We start from the raw sequence: 26,063 nt of genomic DNA, 5'->3' as shown, positions 1-26,063 counted from the left end.
TGATTCTTAAATTTCTAGATGAGCTTCTTCATAGAAAACTTATTTTTTAGATTGGTAAATATGAGGGTTTAGTAGAAAATCACTTAGTATTTAACAATCTTAGAATTTTGATTAGGGTTCCAATAGTTAAAAACCTCAAAACCTTTTAAAAAGTACAAAGAATTCCATATATCTTCTGAAAGCCAAGTGTGGCAATTAAATTAACACAAATGAGGGTTTCAATTTGAAAACTACTTTTAATGAAAATAACCCAATAGAAGATGATAAGAAGAAAGGAAATAAGTTTTTAGATTTAGGTTTAGTAAGATATGTCTCCATTCTCTAAAACAACATTATCAAAATTGCTCAAGAGAGAGGCATACAAACAAAAATGGAGAAGACACGCTTTATTAGTAGGAAAGATGATTCATAGAGTTTAGGAGAAGAATATGAAATTGTTGATATTGAGAGACCAAGTAAGTGATTAGCTAGTATTATTGAGATACCTAGTGAGGAAATAGAAGAAGGAGAGATAGTGGAAGAAGAAACAAATCAAAACTTAGACCAGAACGAACCATATGATGAGAATAACAACAATAGCAACCAATGTGATATACACCTGTGTTGGAAGAGTTTGAAAACAATGTGGTTGTTCTTGAAAAAGAACTTTAACAAATCTCAAAATTTGATGAAAATATAAATAGATTGGAACAATGTGAAAAATATAAGCATTAGAATCTATACATTGAAGATATGAGGGACACTTTAAGGACATGCAACCAAATGTTAAAGGACATCATGTTGGTTCACAATGACATCTATGAACAACTCATCTTATGGAAGGATGCTCATAAACCTTACCTAAATTTAAAGGAGTGATTGTTAATTAATGACATGAGTATGCATAAGGAACAAAAACCTAATGGAGACAAGATAGTTGAAAACGAAATAGCTAAGTTAGAAGGAGACTTAACCAAGATAAACAAAGATTTAAGAACAAATAATCAAAATTTCAATGATAGGTCTAACAAAGAAATTCCATTAGATCCACAAGGTTAGATTAAGGGCCCTTGTGGAGAAAATGATCTAGAATTACTAAAGTAAAATGAGAAACTTGTGTTACCTTTAGACCAATCGAGGAAGATGTTAGAGCAGGTTTTGTTTTTAGAGGACAAAGACCACAATCATCAAGAAAAAAAATCATTAATAGAAGAAATAACATCAAAGAGAGAAATTAAATTAGAAGTATTAGATATAATCCAAAGATTAGAGACAAAATGAGATAAGCCTAAGAGAAAATAAAAGGACCAGAAAGAAGAAGAAATTATCTACAAAGTCATGACAAGGGGTTGGTTCAATAAATATAAATGATGAAATAACAATTTCTAGGAGTAGATCAAGAAGAGTTAATCAAGATCTAGATCATTCAAATGGAATGGGGAAATAGGTTGGATCTCCAAGTGACAGTTGAGAAAGAGAAGAAAATCTTTAACAATATCCTAATTGAAGTAGAAACTATGCTCAGAAGAATAGGAATGAGGATTAACTAGGTGGAGAAAAAACTAAATTGGGAAGAGTTTGGTGTACAAGGAATGATAGAATGTTAGAAGGGGAAAATAGATTTGGGAATAGACATTTTAGTGCTTGAGGTAGAATTGAAGATATGTAACTTAATCTTGAGTTTGATAAGATTAGTTTTATCCATCTCAATAATAATGACAATGACATCGGCAAATTGTATATTAGACAATTCCTCATTGTTGAGTAAAAACTATTATGGACTCTAAGAGAGAAAGAGTCATATATGAGAATATAGAAGACAGAATATACAAAAATAATGAATAGGCTTAAAGAAATGGGGAACCCTTGCATTATGGATCTGTAATGCCCTGCTCAGAGATACTTGGAACAAGGATTCAATACAAGCCAAGCTTCTTCTTTTTTTAAACAAGTATGGTGTACTCAACACTGAACATACTAGGATCAAAAAGATCTCAATGGAAGACTTAACCAAAATACCAACAACCAACAAATCTTCAAATGCCACTAACAAACTAACACACACAAATCGAGAAACAAAAACTAGATATGACAATAGAGTGAGGAAACAAAGATCTATCAAAGCATGGAAAATTAAGTAAACCCAAAGGGTACTTAAAACACCAAAAATTGATCCTTGAAAACTAGTGGAGATGCCCCCTATTTTTTGCATGAGGACCAACAATAGGCATAAATCTCATACAAGGAAGTGTAGTTAGCCACGCAAGAACATACCTTTCATGTGAGGAAATACACCAAACGACGCAAGAAAGTACTTGGCCCAATAGCCAAAGTACCCAAAAATGGTGTAGGGTTTCATGCAAGAATGTACCAAGAGTTGTGCGGTAAAACACAATACACCACATAAACTTTTGCATTCTCGCATGAGAAAGCACAATTTTGGGTGAGCATTCACAACAACATTTCAGTAAAAATTAAAGTCCAAAACTAAGAAATAAATTTCTACACATCAGGGAGTACCATATCCATAAATCAAGGCATAAACACTCGAATATGATAATTGCAAGATAAAACTACAATCACCATCTGAATAATAATAGTAAAGCATCTATTGAAGCAACATTGTAGTGTACAGAAGCAACATTGCAATGTAGGAGAATTAAAAAACTCATGCATCATTCCTCCCAACCATAATAACATCATGAGACCTCAAAGATCCTAGCCACTCCTGCGTGTAACATCCCAAACTACTAACCAGATCGTCAGAGCTATCTTATGAGTATGTCATCACTAAAACATACTACAACATAAGAATAAGGAAATCTAGCATGCTAGAAGTAAAGCATAAGATAATCCCACAAATCAACTCATCATCTAACATATGCTAAATATCCTAATATAGGAATGAGTCAATTAAACTAACATCATCTAACATGATATCCAAGCATTACAATGAAAGCCTAAATCACAAGATAACATACTTTGGAACCTGAAGTACCAAATGAAATACAAGCAACAGTCATATTGGAATAAAGAACCATCTCTGTACATTGGTCCCCAACAATGGTGAAGGTAGCTATGCCTTCCAACCACATGGAACTTGTAGGTTTTCTCTGTCATGCTAATGGAGATAATGATCCAACCACAAATGCACCAAAGCAAACATCCATGGCTATCACTCACACCAGAAAGTAATGACAATTGAAACCAAGACCATACAATGATGCAAGTGTTCTATTCTTTGTCTTCAGTTGAGTTGTTGTATTTGGTTTTGTGGATTTGTTGTGATTTTTTGTTATAATTAAATCAAATTAAAAGATAATTTAATGGAAATTTTATAAATAAAATTCAATATTTAATTATATTTAATTAATTGAGAAATTAATTATATAAAAGAATTAAATTTAAAGATTAAGTTATAGTTATATTTGTGTCATAATTATATTTATTTAATTTAATGATAATTATTTAGGAGTTTTATTTTAATAATAAATTAAAAATGATGTTATTAATTAAATTAATAAATATATTATTAAAAACACTTCAAAAACCAATTAAAGAGAGAGCTAATTATTTAAATAAAGATATTTTATAATTAAATATCTAAAAGTGTGGGCATGAAAATGTAAAAAGGTAATAAAATATTAAAAGAAATTGATTAGTAAGTTCCCTCATGTGATTGCACAATCATAGCCCCAAATTAGGAAGAACTTTTTATTAGAGGTCTAAAACTCATTTTGCAATAATTGGGGTTTTGGAGGAGCAATTTTTTTGGAAGAAGGTTTTGAAAGGAAGGGAGATTATTTCGCGTGCTTCATACATTGTCGTATTAGCATCAGATTCAAGTAGAATCTTATGGCTTATTTGCGCAACAGTCTTCTATTCTTCAAATTCTTGTCTTCTTTGTGTTTGGATGAATCTGTTTTTGGAATTCTAGAATTGGTTGAAATCCTTGTGTTGAAATTTATTGTTTCTTTGTTCTTGATTTCGTTTGTGAATGAGTTAATTAAATTGAAATCCTTGTAGATGAATTCATTGTTCTTCATTTTGATTTCATATGTTTATGGATTGTTAATTCAAAACCCTTGTTTGATTTAAATTGAGTGATTTGTAATGGATTTATTAAAATCGAGATATGGGTTTTGAAAAGAAAACCAATTTTATTTTTATAATTTCAACTGTTTGAGTAGAGGTTGTATACCAGATTTGTTTTGGTATATATATATATATATATATATAATTGAATTAATGGGGAGGGGAGGGGGGAGGATGGTGTGGGCGCTTTCCTTTGCTCCCCTTTCCCTTCTGCCTTGGACCATTGGCTGCTGGTAGTGGTTGTAGTAGTTTTGATAGCCAGGACTACCTAAGAAGTGTGTGCTGCTTAAAGGCAACGAGCCCGACAGGCCTAAAATGCTTAGTCTTTTTTTATAATTTTTTAAAATTTAAATATTATTAAATTTTAATTTAATAATATATATATGCTTTTTAATATAAGTTTGTTTAAATTTATTAAATTTCAAATAATTTAATAAATGATTATAAATATAGTTTTGTTGATAAATTTAGTTAATATAATTTGTTAATTATATTTTAAAATAAAAATAAAAATCGGTAAACAGCCAAGGCTTTGATTAATTTTATTAAATCAAAAATTTAGATACATAGCTTCACTCTATTCAAACGGGCACTGGTAGGAAAGAACGGAGGAGAAAACCTCCAGTCTTGCTCAGGATATACGTCCTATATTATTACATTTAAAAGGGGCATACCCTAGTCCAAACAGAATTACAAAAATTTGGGGCATTCCCCCAATGATTGTATAAGCTTTGATTACACAGATCTATCGCCATTTCACAATCCAAGAAGCCAATGTCAAATCCAAAGTCGACCTTCTTATACTTGCTTTAAATACTCAATCTCCAATACATCTTAAAACACCTCCATTGTTAAAACACCCTAAAATGAAATCTATTTTTAAAAAAGAAAACCTAAATAAAGAAACCAGATAGATCTAATTTATGCCTTTATCACATTAAAATCCATCTAAAAGGATAAAACCATATTAAACCTCCCATGCACTATCTCAAAATGTCATGAAGGAAGCCGATGAAAATTACATAATCTACATTAAGGATTTGATCATACCACCTGAAATTAAACCACTTAATTAAACCATTAATGAACATGATACATCAAGAAAACTGAAATAGCTATGAAATACTTACACTGGATAGATTAAACCCTACTGCAAAAATGATCATAAAATAGCATAAGCCTCCAACATATTGGTAACAAGGTTAGAAGCTTTAAAACATTCCAGTTAAACATTAATCACCATCGAGACAGTAACAATGAATCCGAGCCTACCACAGAAATAGGATCCACTCTCTATAATGCTAAAACTGAGAACCACCATAGAGTATTATTGGCACAAAGCTACTAAAAAGCTCATGAAACCCAAAAGATAGATTCTCCATGATCGATCTCCAAAGTTTTGGATGGCAATGCAATACTAAACTACAATAATAATGCAATACAAATTCCATATATCCAAAATGCCATGAGTCAGAACATATGATTTTGAAAACCTTACCAACCAAACCAGTATATAAAACTGAATTAAGGCACCTCAACTTAAGTAAGAAAATAAACTAGATTCTAAATAGAGCTACAAAATAGGAAATCAAAAGAAAGAACCAGAATATGCGAGCCAAGGAAACAAATTATCCAACATTAATAGAAGAATTTCAAACAAAGCTAAGTTAATCAAACCAAAACTAATCATAGAGTTATCCTAATTAACCCTAAAGAGCTTCTCAAAATTAAAAACCATATACCCTTTATGGGCTCTGTGCATAAAAACCAACCATTGGTTAATCTCAGACCATACATAAAGATCACCCAGAAGAACAACCATGTGACAAATGTAAATAGTATATAACCAAAATTTAATATTTTATACATGAGAATCTGATTATACAAAAGGAAGAAGCTGCCAATTGAAAAACAAAAACCTCCTATAAGGTCTAGATATGTACATATGCTAAGCTGATACTGCTAGACATTACTATATATAAAACCCTAGAAAAACCTAGACAATGAAATAATCGACCCTTACAAAAAAAACCAAAATTTTACAAACCCATTACTGAGCCTACTTCTTCCTTGATACCACAATCACCTTGGGAATGTTATTGGATTTTTTAGTGATGAAATTGGGAGGGAATTCAAAGTTGACCTTAGCCTTGCTCGTCTTTTTGGAGTTAATTGTGCATAATACCAAGGCATTGAGATCATCAAAGACCACACCCAGTTGAATGTAGGCATTAAACATAGTGAGGTAATTAGGGATCCAATCCTTGCCCTCATCTACTATAATTTTCCTCCAATGGAGTAGGAAATGGATACTCGCTTCTATACGAGGCCATTCTTGATAAAAGGCCAAACTTTCCCTAACTATAAGAGATTGCCGACAATATGTAATTTCCAGATCTGCCACACCCAGAGGGATTATTATTGTTAATTATTATTTTATTAATAAATCTATAATTATTTTATTAATAATTTAAAATAAATTATTTATTAATAGATAGTTATAATCTTGTGCACAACGTACCTGCTCCGCTAGCCCAGGGTATAGGTGTGGACTTTCCCTCAAAAATTTAATGAATGGCATCAAATTACTATCCCTTTCAAGGGAGATCTTGTGGGAAACAAGTCTAAATAAGAGGTCAGGAAAGATGTCAAATGGGAGCCCCCTAGATGATTAGTTCATAAAATTAAATTTCGATGGGGCTTCCAAGGGTAATCCAGGTATCTTAGGGGCAAGTTATGTGTTATGAGCTCCTAGTATCTTTCATGGAGGTTTTTTAAGAAAAATTATAATGGCTTTACCATTTTTGCCAAAAAAATTAATGTAATGACTCTTGATTAAATTTTAATAATATTTGATATAAGTTTTTAAATAAATTATTATTGAAATGTTTTGTTTTGGAAAGTAAATTGAATCATGATTTGGGAAAGACGAGAAATTTTGATGAACTTGGATTTTCCTCAAGACGAGTCAATTTGAAATGTAAATGATTTTTACCACTAGGAAAATTTTATGATTCAGAAACCTTAGTAATTATAAAACTTTGAGAAAACGAAAATGTGAACCATGATTGAGATTGAAAACTCTATAAACAATAATACTTGGAAAAGAAAACTAAAAACCTTGGTTGTTATTGAATCTTTGTGTTTTAAAATGAAAATGAAAACTTGAAAACCTATAGTGAACATTGAACTTATGTGTTTTCAAAACCTAATTAATTATGAAAAGTTACTATTGTATATACTTTATGCAATGTGTGGTTACTGGTGTTCAGATTTCAGGGTTGACTTGGCTTTGACCAGTTAGGATGTTTACTATAGGCTTAGGAGTTTGTTTTGGGATGTCATGATGATGTCTTGGTTACGATCTTTTATACTTGACCATGGTAATGTGTCATGTGTATTCTATGAGGAATTTGTTGAGATGGTTGTTATGTGCTTTCCAGTTATTGTGTAGAACTGAGGTGGATGATATGTCTTTCTTGATATAACCTTTGAGTCTTTGAGAAATTATATTTTGATTGCATCTTAGTTGCTTGTATAGGACTGAGGTAATTGAATGATTTGTTTTTGGTGATGTCATGTTATGACATGGATTTGGTTTATGTGTACTTGATTTTGGATCAGTCCTATTAGGATGATCGTATTGGTGGAATATGTGATTACGATCAGTAATATTCCAATACTTTCTAGTTGCTTGTTTAAGAATTGATGTGTGGTTTATAGTCATTTGAGATCTTGTTGAGCTTAGGGTAGGTTTTTTGTATGTCATGTTGGGAAGTGGCTTGCAATGGAGGCCAAGGCCCTAAAGAGGCTGGCAGGTAACCCATTGTAGGTTATTTTAATAAGTGACAACATTTCATTAAATGGGTTTAAAATGAATTAATAAGATATTGGTACCACAAAAAGTCATTAGGGGGGAGATTATTAAAAGACTACCAGGGTAACCTTAGAGCTGACTTTTTAGTATGCCTCGTCTGTACGAAAAGATACTGATGCCACATCGAGACACTAGGGGGACGAGGTACTAAAAGGCTGTAAGTTAACCTTAGAGTTGGCTCATGCGATGATACATGCCCACTTGTATAGTATATTTCCTACGTGTTTGTGTTACCTCTAGGTTTAGTTGATACTTGTGTCTTGGTACCCTTGAGATATTTTTCTTTCAGGTGATTCCTTGAGCCTAGTTGTTGGTTTTGACTTTTGAGTTTGTTATCCTGTTTGAGACTTGAGTTTTTTTTCTCAACATAGTGGAACTGGGCCATTTAGGTTCCACGAGGTTGGGTGGTAGTGTTTTTTCTTATACCATTGAAATTCGACCATTGGATACTGTTGCTAGATGTGTTTGTGCAGATGTTCCTTTCTATCTGATCTTGTATTTCTATGATGGACGTTTATACTCTTTAAGTGTATTGTATTTGATTTCATAGATCTTACAAGATGATGTAATCTATTTTATGATGTATATTCTTTCATACCTTGTGACCTATACAGTGGATGATTGTGCATTCTATTTGTTGTCAAGTGACATCTTACATTATTGTATATTATTTAAATGGATATGTACTTGTAGTTATTCTTTAATATGGATGTGTTATATATTGGATTTGATATTAATTAAAACTTAAATGTAATTCAACATCGTGAAACCCTAAGAGATGTAATCTATTTATGATGGTTGTTATGTATGTGAGTTAATGCTTCCACTATATTTTATCTGTTGTGGTTAAGTTATTTTCTTTCAAAAAATATGTTTGACAAACTTAGTGAAATTTTAGGTTAATTTATTTTGAGTTCCTTGGTGGGGCATTACACTACCTTTGTTGGCTTGATTCTTCCAATCTTCATAGGGTCAAGGCTAAGAATGTGTATGAGCTCCTAACACAAGACTATTCTATCTTTATTCATCTTAACAATGTCTATAACCTTAACCTCCCTCTAGACACTTGGAAGAAACTTTGCTCTAAAATCTGGAAGAGTCTTATTGAACTCAAAGTTAAATGCTTTATTTGGCATTCCCTTTTGCACACGTTAGCATTTAGGAAGTCGTTTGGTGAATCAAATAGTTGCAGTGTTTGCAACTTACCTAAATATGTTCGACATGTCTTCTTTGATTGCCCTCTAGCTGAGGATATCTAGAATTTCTTTGGTTTATCTCCTTATGTGAACTTTTGCCCTAAAAACATTATATCTGGGAATATCATCAGCAGTAGTAAGAAATATTATAGTTTTTGGTCTATTTTGTCTTACTTATTACTATGATATGTGTGGAAAGTGAGGAATAATGATGTGTTTCAAGGCAAGTTTAGGCTTCTTACTAGGTCTCTGAGGAGACTCATCTATTCTAATATTTCCTTGTAGGTAATGACAATTATGAAGATAAAAGGGAGCAAATTCAGCAAATTTCTTAATGAGGGAAAAGTTGAATTTGAAAAGCATGAAGTGTCATATGACTTTTCAGTGGGAAGAGAAAAGGACATGTTTAACGTCACTGGAGGAGTTCATTAACTAGTTTAAAAAGAGCGAGGAATGGAAGGAGAGGGGTGATGTTGATACCTCTAGTTTTGTTGTTGCTTCCTAGGTTCCGTGTAGATAGGATCTTTCCTTGCCTACTTCCCAGTCCTATTCCTTCAAAGACGAAGATGAACCCGACAGTATGCATGTGAGATCTAGAAGATACATTGAATGCTAAATGATTGATATCTTTTTGTTGTTTTATGTGATATTTCACACGATGATATCTTTGTAATCTCTTTATTTTGCTCTCTCGAATATTGTTATATACTGAGATAGTATAGATATAATATCTCCCTGTAAAGTTCTTTGATAGATATTGGTGTTGTATGAAATGTTCCTATGTGAAACATTAAAATCCTTACAAACTCCATTCATATATATTTCTCTATGGTTTAAATGACATTTCTCCTAATACTTATATAGATTATTTCCCATTAGTCACGACTCTTCATAATTTAATCATTTATATTGATTATTAATTATCTCTTTAAGATATATATATATATATATATATATATATATATATATATATATATATACATATATACATACATATATATATATATACATATATACATACATATATATATATACATATATACATATATACATACATATATATATATATACATATATACATACATATATAGATATACATATATACATATATATACATATATACATATATATACATATATATACATATATATATATATACATATATATATACATATATATACATATACATATATATACATATACATATATATACATATACATATATATACATATACATATATATATATATATATATATATATATGTATACATATATATATGTATACATATATATATATATATATATATATATATATATATATATATATATATATATATATATATATATATATATATATATAAGTATATATTTTTGGTATCATGTCTCTATATATAAGTATATATCCTTTAACTCTTTTTTTTGTCACCTTGATTTTTATGGACTTTTGAAGCTAACCAAGAAAAGAACTTTAAATTATTCTCTGTATCTTTTTTCACGACCATTGTCTATAAAACATCTAAATTGTATCATTTAATACAATTTTTATTTAATTAGAAGTAATTAAATTATTATATTTAAATTTTAATTAATTGTTGAAAGGTCCTTCGTCTATTAAGGCTTTCCTAACTCCTCAACTTTTATTTTTATTTTTAAAATAACTTAATAATTACAAAAATGGTACATTCCTAGGCTGCGTAGACGGCCCTTTTCTTGCCTCTTACGCTTAACATTTATCTTTCTTCACTCTTACGCAGCCACATTACAAGAAGAGAGGACGGGATTGTGCTCGCAACATACATTTTGAAGGCTAGAGAGTTGTTCCGTGAGAAGCAGTGAGCATTAAATTGTCTACGGTGGCCGAGGCTGACACCCAACACAGCTTAAGGTCTCTTCTCTGCACTGAAGAAAGAGATTTCTTGATCAGAAACAATGGAGACCAGGTATGATTTTTCACCATTCGGGTTTCAGTATTGGTGATTTTGCACACTATTTCCATCTACTACTTCACTTGTTTCTTCCGAGTCAAAGCTTCCTAATTTTTTTTTTTTATTACATATTTTCTGAATTGAGAAAATCATGCCTTTCTCTTGTGTAGTTCACACATTTTCATCTGATTAAAACTCGAAGATTCCCAATTTCATATTGTTGGGTGTATCCTTAAAGATAAAAAGAGGTTTACAAATCCCGCCCATTTGCTTATGGGAACGTAGCTTTTGCATTCTTTAAGATTGAATTCGCTATTTGATCAAAATTTGTTATTGAGTATCGAGCATCATGTTCTAGAGATTTAGTTTGCTACTGAGTACATTTTGTTGTTAGATTAAATCCGGTAGTAGGCATATCAAGTTTTTTCTAGTCTAATGATACAATCGCAAGTTCTGATCTTAATGGTTTAGATTAACAATTTCGTAGACAGTTTTCCCAATAAAATTCTTTGGGTATCAGCATCACTTTCTTTGATGTTAAACTTGTGATGATTTATTATTCAGCATGGCTGTTTAAAAAATTTCAGGTCAAAATAGAGGAACTGGAAGGTAAAATAGTGGGTTTGTATTTTTCGCCCACTGGTGTCCTCCATACAGGGGATTTACCCCTGTTCTTTCAGAACTCTATACAAGGCTAGTGGAGAAAGGGGATTTTGAGATCATCTTTGTCTCTGAAGATAAAGATGAGAAATCATTTGAAGAGTATCACAAGACCATGCCATTCTCGGATAAGCAGGCGAAAGAGAAACTTGATCAGCAATTTGACGTGGAAGGCATTCCCACCCTAATCTTTTTGGACCAAGAGGGAAAAATCATTAGTGCTGATGGTGTAAGTATCATTGGAGATTATGGTGCTGAGGCATATCCATTTAGCAAAGAGAGGCTTGCTGAACTTAAAGCTGTTGAGGAGGCCATGAGGCTTTCACAGTCCTTAAATTCTCTTCTTGTCACACCTGAAAGAGATTTTGTCATTGGCAATGGAGGAAGAAAGGTGAGTAAAAATTGTGTTTTCATGATTTGAGTCAGGATACTATCATGGTGTTAAGGATTCCCCATGCCACATCTTTATAGTGCAAATAGTGTAAAATATGCAAATGATATCATATAAAAATATATGGAAATTCCTAAAATTTGACTTGTTCCCCGTAAATAGGTTCCTATATTGGAGCTACAAGGAAAAACTGTTTGTCTCTATTTCTCAGCTGACTGGTGCCCTCCTTGTAGAGAGTTCACTCCAAAGCTTATACAATTCTACAATGATCTGAAGAATAGAGGCGAGGAATTGGGGATTGTGTTTATCTCGTTTTTCGAAGATACAGAGTACGAAGAATATTCTGAAAGCATGCCATCGCTTTTCGAAAAATATTTTGAAAGCATGCCATGGCTTGCTCTGCCTTTTGGTGATCGAAAGGCGAAGAATCTGGAGCAATACTTCCAAATCGAAATCATCCGACCAGATGGGAAAACATTGCTAACTGAAGCTGTCGAACTGGTCTGGGATCATGGTGTTGAAGTTTATCCATTTACAAAGGAGAAACTGGATGAAATCAAAGCCAAAGTAGAAGCAATTCGTGCTTCACAGACCTTGGAATCCCTGCTAGTTTCTGATGACCGCAATTTTGTTATCACCAACAGTGGTGGAAAGGTAAGTGGCTGAACCTTTCATCCCTTAATCACCAGTTTTGAAGATATATTCATCTGAAATTTCCCTTGCATGTGTCTTAACAGCCAGATAGATCAGCTATTATATTGCTATTAAATATTCAACTGTGTATTTTTTGAGTCAAGTGCCCATCACCTAGAGTTAATTTGTGCTAAGTGCATCATTCATTCTCATGAGAGATGGTTCAGAGATGGTTCTTGAAGTATTATCTTGAAACATAGGTCAATGAGTTTGACTCAAAAAATAAAGAATTAATACAAACAAAAGTGATAGTATCCTCTTCATCTTACAGTACTAGGCATCCAGTCTATCCAGATCCATCCAAGCCATAGAGCTAATAAGCCAGAACACTTGATCAACACGGCAAATCAAGAAAACAGCAGTAGCTGCTACTCCTCGAGCTGAATATGCAACAGTAATCCAAGGACACATACCTAGACTAAGATAAGCTCCCACTCGAGACCCATATAGCAAGTTACACCAAGGACCTTGATGCTAAAAACATGAACTCAAAAAATACAATCTCATAACTGTGACCTATTTCCCACTAACCATTTAGATCGATGTATAGAAACCAGAACATTGGAATGCCGAGAATTGAAAAAGATGCATCATATTTAAACTATCCTTAAATTCCGTAAGATTCTCCAATGGCAAAATGCAATACAGGTAACATAAATAACATAATGATATAATGGGTTTAGGCCCTGAAAGGCGCCAAATCTATTGTTTTAGCAACAATAACTATATTTCTTAAATCTCTCATCCCTGAAATGTTTACCTGTGAAATTTTGAAGTTATTTAACTTCGTATCTATTTGTGATGCTACAGTTGCCATATCTGTGATCATCCAGCTTCACATCCATCAACATTAGATTAGCAAAAAGAACGAATTCATGTCAATAAATTCTTCCTTCTGGATACTACTGGATATGATTGTGTAATAGTCTTTTACCATCGATCTTTTGGAACAAACTGCATGATCCATCATCATTTTTTTCTCTCTGACTCTCTTGCATTCTGATGATGAATCATGTTGTGTGATTGAAAATGTTGATGGTAAAAAACTATTACACAATCATACCCAGAAGAAAGAAGTCTATCAATTCGTATTTGTTGGAATTATGTAATTGCAATGCTCATTTGGATTCCTAGATTTTAATATACCCTTTTACTGGAAAAAAAAACCATAAATGACATGATCATTTTGACCATGATTTTGCGGCAGGTGCCAGTTTCTGACCTCAAAGGCTAGACTGTTGGTTTATATTTTTCTGCTTATTGGTGCTCACCTTGGCCAGCATTCACAACAAAGCTTGCACAAGTATACAAGCTCAAGGAAAATGGAGAAGCCTTTGAGATTGTTTTCCTCTATAGTGACACAGATCAAGAAGCTTTTGAAGAGTAGCATGCCATGGTTAGCTCTTCCATTTGGAGACAAAATGAAGGAGGATCTAAGCCGCTATTTCCGCATTCAAGGAATCCCATCTTTGGTCATAATTGGTCCTGATGGAAAAACTGTGACAACAGATGCCAGAAACATTGTTTCTCTTCATGGGGCCAAGGCTTATCCCTTCACTGATGCACGCCTTATAGAACTGCAGAAAGAAGTAGAAGCAGCAGCAGAGAAATATCCAAAGGAAATAAAGCATGAGCGCCATGAACATTCTCTGAATTTGATTCGGAGGATGTCTTATATCTGTGATGGCTGTAGTGAAGAAGGGAGTGCTTGGTCTTTCTGTTGCAAAGAATGGGAGTTGGATCTTCATCCAGATTGTGCTTTGAAGGATAACAAATCTGATGATAATGAGAAACAGGAGACACAAGGGGAGGGTTTTGAAAATGGGGACAAACAAGCAGAAGTGATGTGTGAAGGAGATGTTTATAGAAGGGTTTAAGGATGCAAGAAAGTTAGGGTTCACAGGATTCCCAATATAGTAAATAAAGGGTTATATGATATTCAGACAGTTTGCACATACTCCCAAATCTCTTTCTTTCTCTGTAAACGGTTACCCACAAGGCTGTATGGCCTAGGCTTGTGATAATTGTATCAGGATTCAACTGTGTATGCCCTAAGCTTTGTTTATTTTGTATTTGTATGATTTCGACTGATCACGTAAAATAGGGTTCTTAGCTGCGACAAATGTTTTCACTGTTTTTGGATGTTTATATTGTGGTTTTCATGTCTAATCTTCACAGTTTGAAACACTAATTAAGGTTTCTCATGCAAATGCGAATACAAACAGATCTATAAAATTTCGCCTGTGGTGCCACAAATAAAGGTATAAAAACGGCATTTGGTATAGTTGCTGATTGCCATGCTCATGCCATGGCAGGATCGGACCAGAGTTATTAAATGCCAAAGCATCTACTGACTACTACCTAAGCAACATCGACAATATAAATATGTTTACCAAATTTTTGATAAGTTTATAATTCTTTTCATATTTCTTTTAAATTACATAAATTGTCGAACATCAACCAACAAGTGCGGCATAATGGTCAAGTAACATAATTAATTATAGATTTAAATGGTTATATATATATATATTTGTTGTTAGGTTGGACTACCTTAAATTATATAATTTCTAATTATGTTAAAGCTTAAACAGAAATATAATTAATTCTAATTCTTATTTTATATAAAGTAATATCTATGTATTTTTTATGTAAGTTAATTATTAAAATATATAATTTAAACAATAAATTAATTATATTTTTATATTATTAACTTTAGTTAATTATAAAACTATATAATTTAAACAATAAACATTCAAACATAATGACAAAGTGATTTCAATGTAAAGTTTTTTTAATATATATTGAATAACAAAGAGGTACTATATTTGACATAATTTTGAAATGTAAAAATAAAGACAACACATTAAATAACATTAACTATTATTTAAAATATATTAGAGTACAATATAACATATTATTCTATTCATTTAATATTTATAACACTTCAAATCTATTAACTAATGAAGATGAACATTTTTTAAAATGTAAAAACTTAAATAACATGCATGTAATTTGAAGAAAAGTAAAATAAACTAAAAAATACCATAATTCATTACAATAGTACTATGCCACTCATAGAATATATATTATAGAAAGAAATATGATATACATATAACTATAGTATTTATTTATTTTAAGAGAGGTAAACGCTTTGACCTGGAGCTATGAACCAGTGAGGCCACAAACGGGGGACCTCATCCCCATGAGATTTGAACCTTGATGGCAAGGATAACAACGCAACAACTTAACCATCACAACATGCCACTATTGGCATATAACTATAGTAGCATGAGATGCAGTAAGAATAAAATTCTAATATTTATTATTACATTTTCAAAAAAAATATAATTACATAAATTTATATAAGACAAATTTTTGAATTTAAGAAATATATGTTTAATGTTCAATAACAAATTAATTAGTTTTTTCGGTTTTCACTTTTTTAAGCAAGACTTGAATTTTATTGTATTTAAGATTTGTTTTCCATAAGAGTTATAATAACATTATTATTTATTTTAATTTAGGACTTCACTTTACCATATATTAGTGAGTCTATAGTTTCAAATAGGATTCTTCATTTTTTGTTTAGGATTGTGTTTAGCATTTATTTAGGTTTAGAGCTTCTATTTGACATTTATATTTTATAATATGATATTAAAATTAAAAAATATTGTACCATAAATTAATTATATTATTTTATTTCTTGGCTATTTTTAAAGTATGGTTTTAAATTCATTGTGTTTAGGATTTATTTTGGGTAAGGGTTACAATAAAGGGTACTGAGGTTTAATTGAATGGAGGGTTAGGGTAGGGCTTGTTTTGTTCAAAGTATAAAAAGAAACTTTTCTAGTTTTGAGTAGTATTTGGGTTTCTTTTGGTTTGGGGCTATGTGTAGTGTTTAGTTGTCATGACCATATATGTGTTGCCATGATTTTAGTCCCCCGTATTTTTTAAGTTTTCAAGTTAAGTGCTAAGTCAGTGTTTCATGTCTTGTCTTGGTATAGGTTGTCATTAGGGTTTCCTCTCTCATCTTTCCTTTTGAGTTGCCTAGGTGGGAATACAAGTCAAATGTAAATATTTTCAATCGTGCTAGGTGAGAAAGAAACAATTCTATTCATAAGAAACCCTAACTGTATGATCAAGTGTTCTATTGACAACATGATGCGAATTGAATGAAAATATTATGAGCATATTTAGAGCAAAATGACAGTGAAGAACACAAGGATTGAGCATAAAAAACATGTTGCAAACACATGAACAAGCTAAAGAATGATTAGTTGACTTCAATGTTGAATAAGTGCTAAAATATGTAATAGTATGGAAGAACAAGGTCAAGGTCATGGAGATGCAAAAGATAACTGCAGTTAAATCAAATATGTTCTTGCACCATCGCATGTGATATAACAGTTAAGTCCCTTCAAGTTGCAAGGATGCGATGATGGGCCCAATAGTCAAGATTTAAGCTTTTGCATTATCGCATGTGGTTAGGATTAATCATAAGCTAAGGGTGTGAAAACGCGAAAACTAATCCGAATAGTTAAGTTAAAAAGAGTGCAACCTCACATATAGTCAAGACAAAAAGTTGTGAAGATGCGACAAAGAAAACATAATGATATGTGTTTACATGGGGCATCATATTCTATAGTCACCAAACTCTCTAGCCAATGAAATAGCCCCACTTGTCTTTCATGATGTACACAGCTAGAAGATGGACCCACACAACATAAGTGAATAAGAGAGTTAAGACCTTCTAATCTTAGTCATTGGATCTTAAAGATCAATGTGTATCGCAAGTTCATAGGTGATTAAAGATAACCTAGAGTTAACACAATGAAGCTACAAAAGCCATTGATTGCATGGTCGCAAGTGGTTAGAAGTAACCCAAAGTTAGGGTCAGGATAGAGTGAAAAGCATGTGTTTGCATGGTTGCAGAGTGTTGAGAGTAACCTATGGTTAAGGCTACGATGCAATGAAAAGCTAAAGGTTGCATCATCATTGGTAGTTTAAGTTGACCATGAGTTAGGGTTGTGACAGAGCAAAATAATAGAGTTAAAGTTTTTTGCATGATCGTAGTTTGAGAAAATGTTCAAGGATAAACTGCAATGAAAGTGCAAAAGACAATAAAAGTTAAGGTGCATAGTTTTTGCAAGGTCGCTAACTAAGAAGCATTCAATACATTTTACGTTGTGACTCGACAAAAGTGATAGCAGTCAACCTCAAACAGTCATCACAAGGTCACAAGTTAGAATACCTTGAAGCTATTTCAAGTTGTAAAGGCATGATCATGTTAGTGTGCAGTTGTTGCTTAGTTGTGGCGATTAGTAAAATGTGAGACATGTCAAGTTGCAAAGTGTCAAATAAGAGGAATCGCAAGGTTGCAAGGTAACAAGAATTCAAAAGATTTCAAGTTGTGAAATTGCAAAATGAAATAATAATTGTTGGATAACATCATCACATTGAGTAAAGATATCGAATGAAAGAAAGTTGAGAAGAAGTGACAATGGAGAAATAAAGAGGATTATTAGCTTTTGATCGTGATCATTGATAGGAGATCAGTGGTGGAGATTTAAACTTGTTATGATCGTTGAGATTCAAATTATATGAATTTGGTGCCAACAGATTAGAGAAGAATATGAACAATTAAGGGGATTTCTAATCATATCTACTTTCTTTACTTGATGTATTGAATTGTAATCGATGATTGTTGGATTTCTGAGCGATTCATGTGCTCTATTAATAGAATTGATGAATTTGTAATTGGCCAAGAACCCTAAGAGGGGGCCTATATATGTAATTTTCTAAGTTAATAGAAAGGATCAGAAAGTTTCATGCATTTTATCCCCCTATAGCAGATACTATTGAGTGAGAATTGAGAGGTGTATGGAATGAAGCATTAGATCGATGTTTGTAACTAGGTAATGTGATGTTCTAATTTCACTTAGAACTAGCATGCCTATGTTTCTTTCATTGTCTCCTTCAGTTGAGCTAACATGCATGTAGATTAGTCTTTCTGGAATTATAGGACACATATTTGTGAAGCTATTAGTATTTGGGCTAATCAGAGTATTAGTACACTGTTAATAGTATAGGTAGTTAGAGTGCTATCTTTCATAGGTATTTCTACTATTTTCTAGAGATGCATAACATCTTGCATTTGTGATGTAAATTTCAGATTGAAGTGTGCTGGGAGTTTTCCACTGGGTAACCTTGACTAGTCAGAGAGCCGCTTAGGGCCATAGATGTCCTTATTCCATTACATCTCCTTGCATCTCATAGTCTTAGATGCATTTAGGAGTAAAGTTAGTGTTATACCTAAAACCTTGCCTAGGTTACTCATGTCTATGAGTAATCTAGTTAGATTCTTCTACTTTTAGGTTAAGAGCATACTCATAGTCACCATTTTGATCACATAAAAACATCATTCCAAGTATATCTTGCATATAAGGGAGTTGTACCTTATAATTCATAGGGCAATGATATAACACATACACTGGCACGTTTGTTGGTGACATCCTTTTGTTTCCTCACATTTTGGGCATCTAGAGTCAAGATAAAGCCAAGTTATAAAGAGGGACAAACTGTTAACCAATAATATTCTATGCCAAAACCTCTCTTTTTTTATTTTTTATTTTTCAACATCTCTACTTGGTTTTAAATACAACTAATAATAAAATCTATTACTTATCCATAAATAGATAGCAATGTTAGTACCTTATTTTCTATTGTAGAAATAATCTTAGATATATAATTTGTATCTTTGTAAAAGCTATGTATATTTTTCTTTGTATAGAATAAAGCAAAACAAATATAACAGACATATTTTAAATGACATTATAACTGTCTAGCCATTTTTTTAGCTAAGCCTTTATGACTAGCTCCTCATAATAGGTTTTACATAAGTACCACAACTTTCATTTACAACTGCAACTCCTACAAACTACTTTCTTTTATTTCATTCTCCTTTATAACATAGCATTGAAAGTAAAACTACACTTTTCTATCATCATTTGAGATCTCAATTTTCCTTTAACTAATAAAAAAATGAAGAGAATACAATTAGTTGGGAGGCTCTCCCACACTTGTTACAACAAGAAAATATCCTACAACACAAAGGAGAAACAAAATTATAATCTTCACTTCCAATCTTTAAAAGGATTGCTCAAGCATAACCTACAATATAAGAGGAAAGACTATATCATTGATAGCTCACCTCCTAGCCTAGGCCTTTACAAGGCCACCCCCAAGCTAGGAGAGCTAGATACCAAACTAAGGTACACACATACCATACAACATATCAAAGCTACAAATCAAGAATATTCACAAGTCAAAAAACACCCATTTTCATTCCCAATCTTCACAATGACCTAGAATAGTTAATAATGGAACAAACCATAAAACAACAATAAAAACCATTTAATAAAACCTGCAAAATAGGCCACTCAAGGGCCCATTAATGAGAGTGAATATATTCCAAACCCAAGAGGAGAAGCCAAAAAATAACCAAGTACCATGGCTTCATAAGGCTTCAAATTCCACATAAGCAATACCATGCCTTTACAAGGCTTCAAGATGCACATACCACTCTTTTCACAAAGTCTCCCCTTATCACCCCCAAGTGTAAAATAAGATGTGGCACATGAAGCCCATACTCCATTCTTTTTTCTTTCCCTCCTAGGGAAGATACTCTACATTCATGGGATGGCTTAACTAACCGCTTCACTCACAAGGCCACTACTTTCCTCCCAAGGGTGAGTGATGCCTTGACCACCCATAACAACACACATGGAAAACAATAAGAAACAAATGTTATCCAAAATATCCATTGTATGCAAAGAAACAACATTTACAATACCACTTTTGTAGCAACAACATGAGATACACAAGATGAGAAGAGAGCCAACCTTGGTCCAAGCTATAACAAGATGGTTAGTGAAGAAATCACTTCCAACCTTCCAAAATTCTTTAACTCCTAAGCTTGTCTCCCAAATTTGGAGAGTGGGTAATGGTTTTCCAACCATGGAGAAACCCACTAAAAGGGCTCTACACATTTCCCATGATCCTCTTGGAGAAAGTGTGAGCTCTCATTGGTCACTCTCCCCAAACCCTTACAAGTTAAATGTTTGGAAACAAAAAGGGTGGCTTTAGAAAAGGTAACAATCATTTTGCACAAAAAAAGAAAGGTTGCACAACCAAGGTCATGCTTCCAAAAGTTGATTTTTGTCCATCTTGGGAAAAAACTTTTGAAAGGCCTCCCAAGTCAACTAAGGGTTGTCCTATGGTCAACATTTACCCTTACACATAGGTATATCAAGTGGGCTTGCTAAAAGAGGCCTAACTCAACCCTGGGTGCTTAAATGACCTTCCAAAAACTTATCTAAAGTTTACATATAGTTTCCAAGAGATTTGGCCCATCCTGAGGCTCTCTAACCAAGTGGGTCACATGAGGAATATTATAGAATGCTATAGTCAAGGTAGGCTTCACATGCTTCTAAGTGGACATGTCATGACCACATATAAGTGTTGGAATGTCTTAATGGGAAGAATGCTTCTGAGAAGGGGGGGGTTGGGGTGGGGGTGTGAATCAGAAGTATTGGCCTTTTAACCACTTTTATACCCTTTAATAACATATAACTGAAATTAACATGCATGAACATTAAACAATCATGAGAAACAAACATGCATCACCACATAACACTTGAGATTTTGGTAACCTAGAAACCCTCCAAGAATAAGAAGGTAAAACTGGGGTGGGGATGATACCCACAAAATTACTGTAGTAATTGATTTCAACCACTTCTGATGGTTTGCCCTGTTAAAGGCCTGCCCTGTTAAAGGCTACAACACACTATTAAATGTGACCCTGTTAAAGGATTTCTACACCCTATTAGGAGTGTGCCTTGTTAGAGGACTTAAGAACATTCAACTTAGAATGCCACCCTGTTAAAGGATTTACATAAGGCTGTTAAACCTACCTAACTCAATAGGATTTCCAAATTCCTAATACAATCGTGAGAGAGTATTAGAATAATACACCTGAACTAATGCACTCTCTAATGCTGATCTCAGGCTCTTGATCTCTACTAGATTTGATCTGTTGATTGTGTTCCTTGTTCTGTTATGATCAACTAGATGTGTAAATGCTGTCCTTTCCTCTTAATCTTTGACACCAATGTTCTGCAATAATAGGCTCTACTTTTCCTTCTTCTTTTCGCACTTCTCACTTATTTGTTCAATTGCGTCAAGATTCCCTTATAAAGATTAGTGGTTCGTTATGCATCCTTGGATAAAATGTTCCCGCTCAAACCCTTGAAATCCACCCATTGGTTGCATGCAATCTCCAATTTTCTGATTGGTTGCATGAGGATTGCATAGGTGATTGTGAGGGTTTGATCTTATCCTTTTATCCTGTCAATGAGTCATGCATAACTATTTTTCATCTTGGCTTGCGATTGCACAAAATTTTATGCTGATCCTGCATTGCTCGGCACATGAAGTAATATTGATGCTCGACACCATCTATTCTGGATTGCTCAACATCTACTATAGTTTTTGCATTACTTGGGACCGGTTAGTTTTCTACATTGCTTGGCTTCTACTGATTCTTGAATTGCTCGGCTCGTATAGGATTACTATGTCACTCGGCACATGTTGAATTCTTGCTTTGCTCGACACCTATTGGATTCTGAGTTACTCGACACATGTATAGTGAAAATGGTTAAGTGTGTTGACACTCATTTGTCAATCTTACTTATCTGATCAACAATAAGTACATCACATGTGTCAAGTGACACCACATTAACACATTACAACACACATGACATGTCCACCTAGAAGTTACACATTCATAATTAACAATAATAATTAAAGACATGCAAGCATTTTACGTATATGAAACACATTTACAAATGAGGTTTTGTCTTTTCAATAGATGCAACATTGGTTAAATATTTCACAATGTTTGGTTCTAGTTCTACAAATTAAATTCCATGGACTTTCCTGTACATCAAAATGTAAATATCAATAGCCTAAGAAATCACATATATATCTATATATATAAGAATGTGTAGAAATCATAACATCACATAATTCAACTCACTTTTCAACCATTTAGGCTAATTCTATGTTTTTGCAATATACAATATAAAACATAAATGATTAACATTTAAACCATAACTATCTTACATTAACTAAATTCACCATCTACAAAATCATCACATATAAAATATATCCATCACAAAATTGTATCCTTCAATTAGATAGATCATAATGAAATTAATTACAATACCATCGTGAGGTAAGCATCAAAAGATAGAGTAATTAATGATAACATCATATATGTTAGCTAATCAAGATGCATGTATAATAATGTCAACATAAGTGAAGTATCTAATCATCATGTAAAAACTTTACATTATATGACATCAATCCATGTCGTTATAGTCCACTCCATAAATCATCAACATGATATATCAACAAAAATGGTTCTAATGTGAAAATGTATCAAATGCTATGATGGGCTCATGGTGGATCCCCTTACCACATAACATTCCTTCAAATTAATTAAACATCATGAAATCACTTAAAATATTCAATCATCTTTAGGAGGTAAAGCATAATAGAATCAAGTGCAGAATTCATAGAAACACTTAAGTTAACTAGTCAAGATGCACACATATTGTTGTCACACAAGTTTAACAATCAACCATCAAGTAAAAGAACTACATTCCATGTTGCCCCTATAGTCATAAACATAAACACTATCATAGTAATTTAGTATCATGCAACCTCATCTTATTCTAATGCAATCTCTACCTATAATCCCTAATGCTTCTCTCAAAGGAAGATGCCAAATTATTCTACCCTACTAACCATCAATAATCTCTGATAAGGAAGGAAATATATCCAAGCACTCAACAAAGGTAATTCTCTAATATAGTGATGCATTAAGCCTATGCTCACTAAATTTAACCACATAAACCTAATGTAACTAACTAGGATATCCATGTTGAAGTTGATGAAAGATCAATCCCATAGCTCCCAAGAATCACCTACATGCAAACACCTACCATAGAATGAGAGAAGCAAAAGCTATGGAGACTAGAATTCCCAGATCCATAGATGAGACATTCTTGATGAGCAAAAAAGAAATTGCTATTATCAAAAGTGAATGAATAAATTACTATTGTGGTGTTCACAACACATGCCCCATTCCTTACTAGGAATGGGGACCCCCCTACTTTTTTCAACTTCTAGACTCAGTTCGAGAGTCAAGAGAAGAAAGTTTTGTTAGAGTCAGAATTTTAGAGTCAAAATTCGAATAAAATTACAAAAAAATTACAAAAAAATTAGAAAATTAGAAAAAAAAAAGAAAAACACAGAAAAAATCAGGGGAAAAAAATCATAAAATCATAAAAAAAGGCATCACATGCGCGAAAAGGCGCTATGCATGTGCGCTTCATATGCACTGTGTGAGCTTCATTCGTGCTGCGCACGCATGCCAAGCGTCGTGCGTGCTTCATTCGTGCTGCGCACACGCTTCAACCGCATTGCGCACTCCACAATGTGCCGCACAACTAGTTTTTTAGTTTTTTTTTCCGGTTTCATTAGGATGTGTCTTAAATTAAGTATTTTTTCATCCCCACAGACTAATATTTACTTATTTTTGTAGGTAAAAAAGGTATCCTCAACTTGTCGAGGTCATAACTTTTGATTCGGAGCTCAGAATTTAGAACCTTTTACACCATTGGAAAGAAGAACTGAATATCTAATTTTAGTCCCTAAAATAGTGAGCCTTTTGATGCCCAATTTTAGGGACCAACGAAGGTCTCGAGTTGAAATTTTGAGCAGAAGACCTACGAAAAAGCCATTTAAAAATGCATAGAAAAATTTGGGAAAAAATATGAAAAAGTTTCAAACATTTGATCATTTTGGATAATCTGGATCACTTGGTTTCTCACCGGGAAGGATAGGGTAGTTGGAGAGAAGACAAAGGTCACAGATACAGAGGTTCGAAACATGAAGCAAAATAGGTTCCTCATCTTATGCAGCTATTAATGACAAGATTCAATGCAGGTGCCTTGGGATTTTAGATTGAAGAAGCATAAGGAGTTCAAGTTTATGAAAGTGATTGGCTATAAAGAGGGTATAAATCATCAAAAAAAGAAAAAGTGTGTACACAAAAAATGATCTAAAACCGCATTTGAGCAAAACCTAGAAACCATTTTCAAAATTGAGAACTTTGATTTTTTGGCAAATTGAGCTTTCGAGGTGCACAGGTGTGTAGCTCCGCAGCTCCACATTTTCATGCAAGTCCATAGGTTTGCAGCTCTGCATTTTCATGCAGATCTGCAGGTCCATAGCTCCACATTTTCATGCAGCTCCATAGGTCTATAGCTCCTTAGGTATGCAGGTCCGTAACTTCGCAATTCAAAGGTGCGCCGACTGTTAACTACCAGTTCCTAAAATAACACTTTCCATGTATCGGAAGCGCATTTTGACGGTAGTTTAACTCCGACACACACCTAGTGAAGGACCAGCTTCCATTTTTTGTGTCTCCATGCACTTCCACTTTGACTAATGGTTGCCTCCTACTTTCTCTCTCATGCTTTTATTGTTTTTGACATGTAAAGGGCTCACGCATCCAATTAATGAATAAAATATGGATGGAGTCCCTCTAAGCACTAGTTAGATTATCAGTTTGTATATATTTAGTTTGTTTTAATGTTTTAAAAATATTTTATTGCATCAAGATATCTCTCACTCTCAACACAAATTGAGGAGACAATTTCTTATAAATACCCCATTGTAAAATGTAACAAAGGCTGTGGTTATTATGCAATAAAATTATGCTTTTGGTGCTAGCATTTAGAGTGTAGTTATTCTTGCCTAAATGTGTCATTGTTTTGTGGATTTTATTCATGAGATTGTTATTGAGCCAAAGGTTTATTTGTGTTGTTTCTAGTTGTGCGATCTTTTGGTTCTGTTGTTTGCTACAGATATATGAATTTCGCTGACATAACGAGCTTGAGAAGAGATCATCCAATTGTGTCTACATAGCTTTTGTCTTCCATGAGTGCACTTTCCATGGCCTTGCGATTTGATGAAGAGTGCAACATCATTTGACTTGTTAACGATTCTCACCAATGATTGCATCAGTGGATTCTAGGAAGTGTTGCTCCTATTTTCATTGGTTTTCTACCAATTTCTTCGAAGGTTTAACTCGTAGCATGTTGTGGTATGTAGCTTAT

At 33.0% G+C, this 26,063-nt stretch overlaps 1 pseudogene across 1 annotated transcript; it reads left to right on the top strand.

The window, feature by feature from the left end:
- Positions 1–11,692: 11,692 nt before the first annotated feature.
- On the top strand, positions 11,693–14,881 carry LOC149560956 (putative nucleoredoxin 1; annotated as a pseudogene). The gene is made up of 3 exons (XR_016363738.1): positions 11,693–12,123; positions 12,286–12,777; positions 14,024–14,881. The product of XR_016363738.1 is annotated as a putative nucleoredoxin 1 (transcript).
- Positions 14,882–26,063: the final 11,182 nt, after the last annotated feature.

This window comes from Cupressus sempervirens, chromosome 4, assembly GCF_028749045.1.
Source record: "Cupressus sempervirens isolate cs-2001-9-10 chromosome 4, ASM2874904v1, whole genome shotgun sequence".
NCBI classification, from domain to species: domain Eukaryota; kingdom Viridiplantae; phylum Streptophyta; class Pinopsida; order Cupressales; family Cupressaceae; genus Cupressus; species Cupressus sempervirens.
The sequence above is the reverse complement of the archived record's forward strand: the minus strand, read 5'-3'. Positions and strand labels throughout refer to the sequence as shown.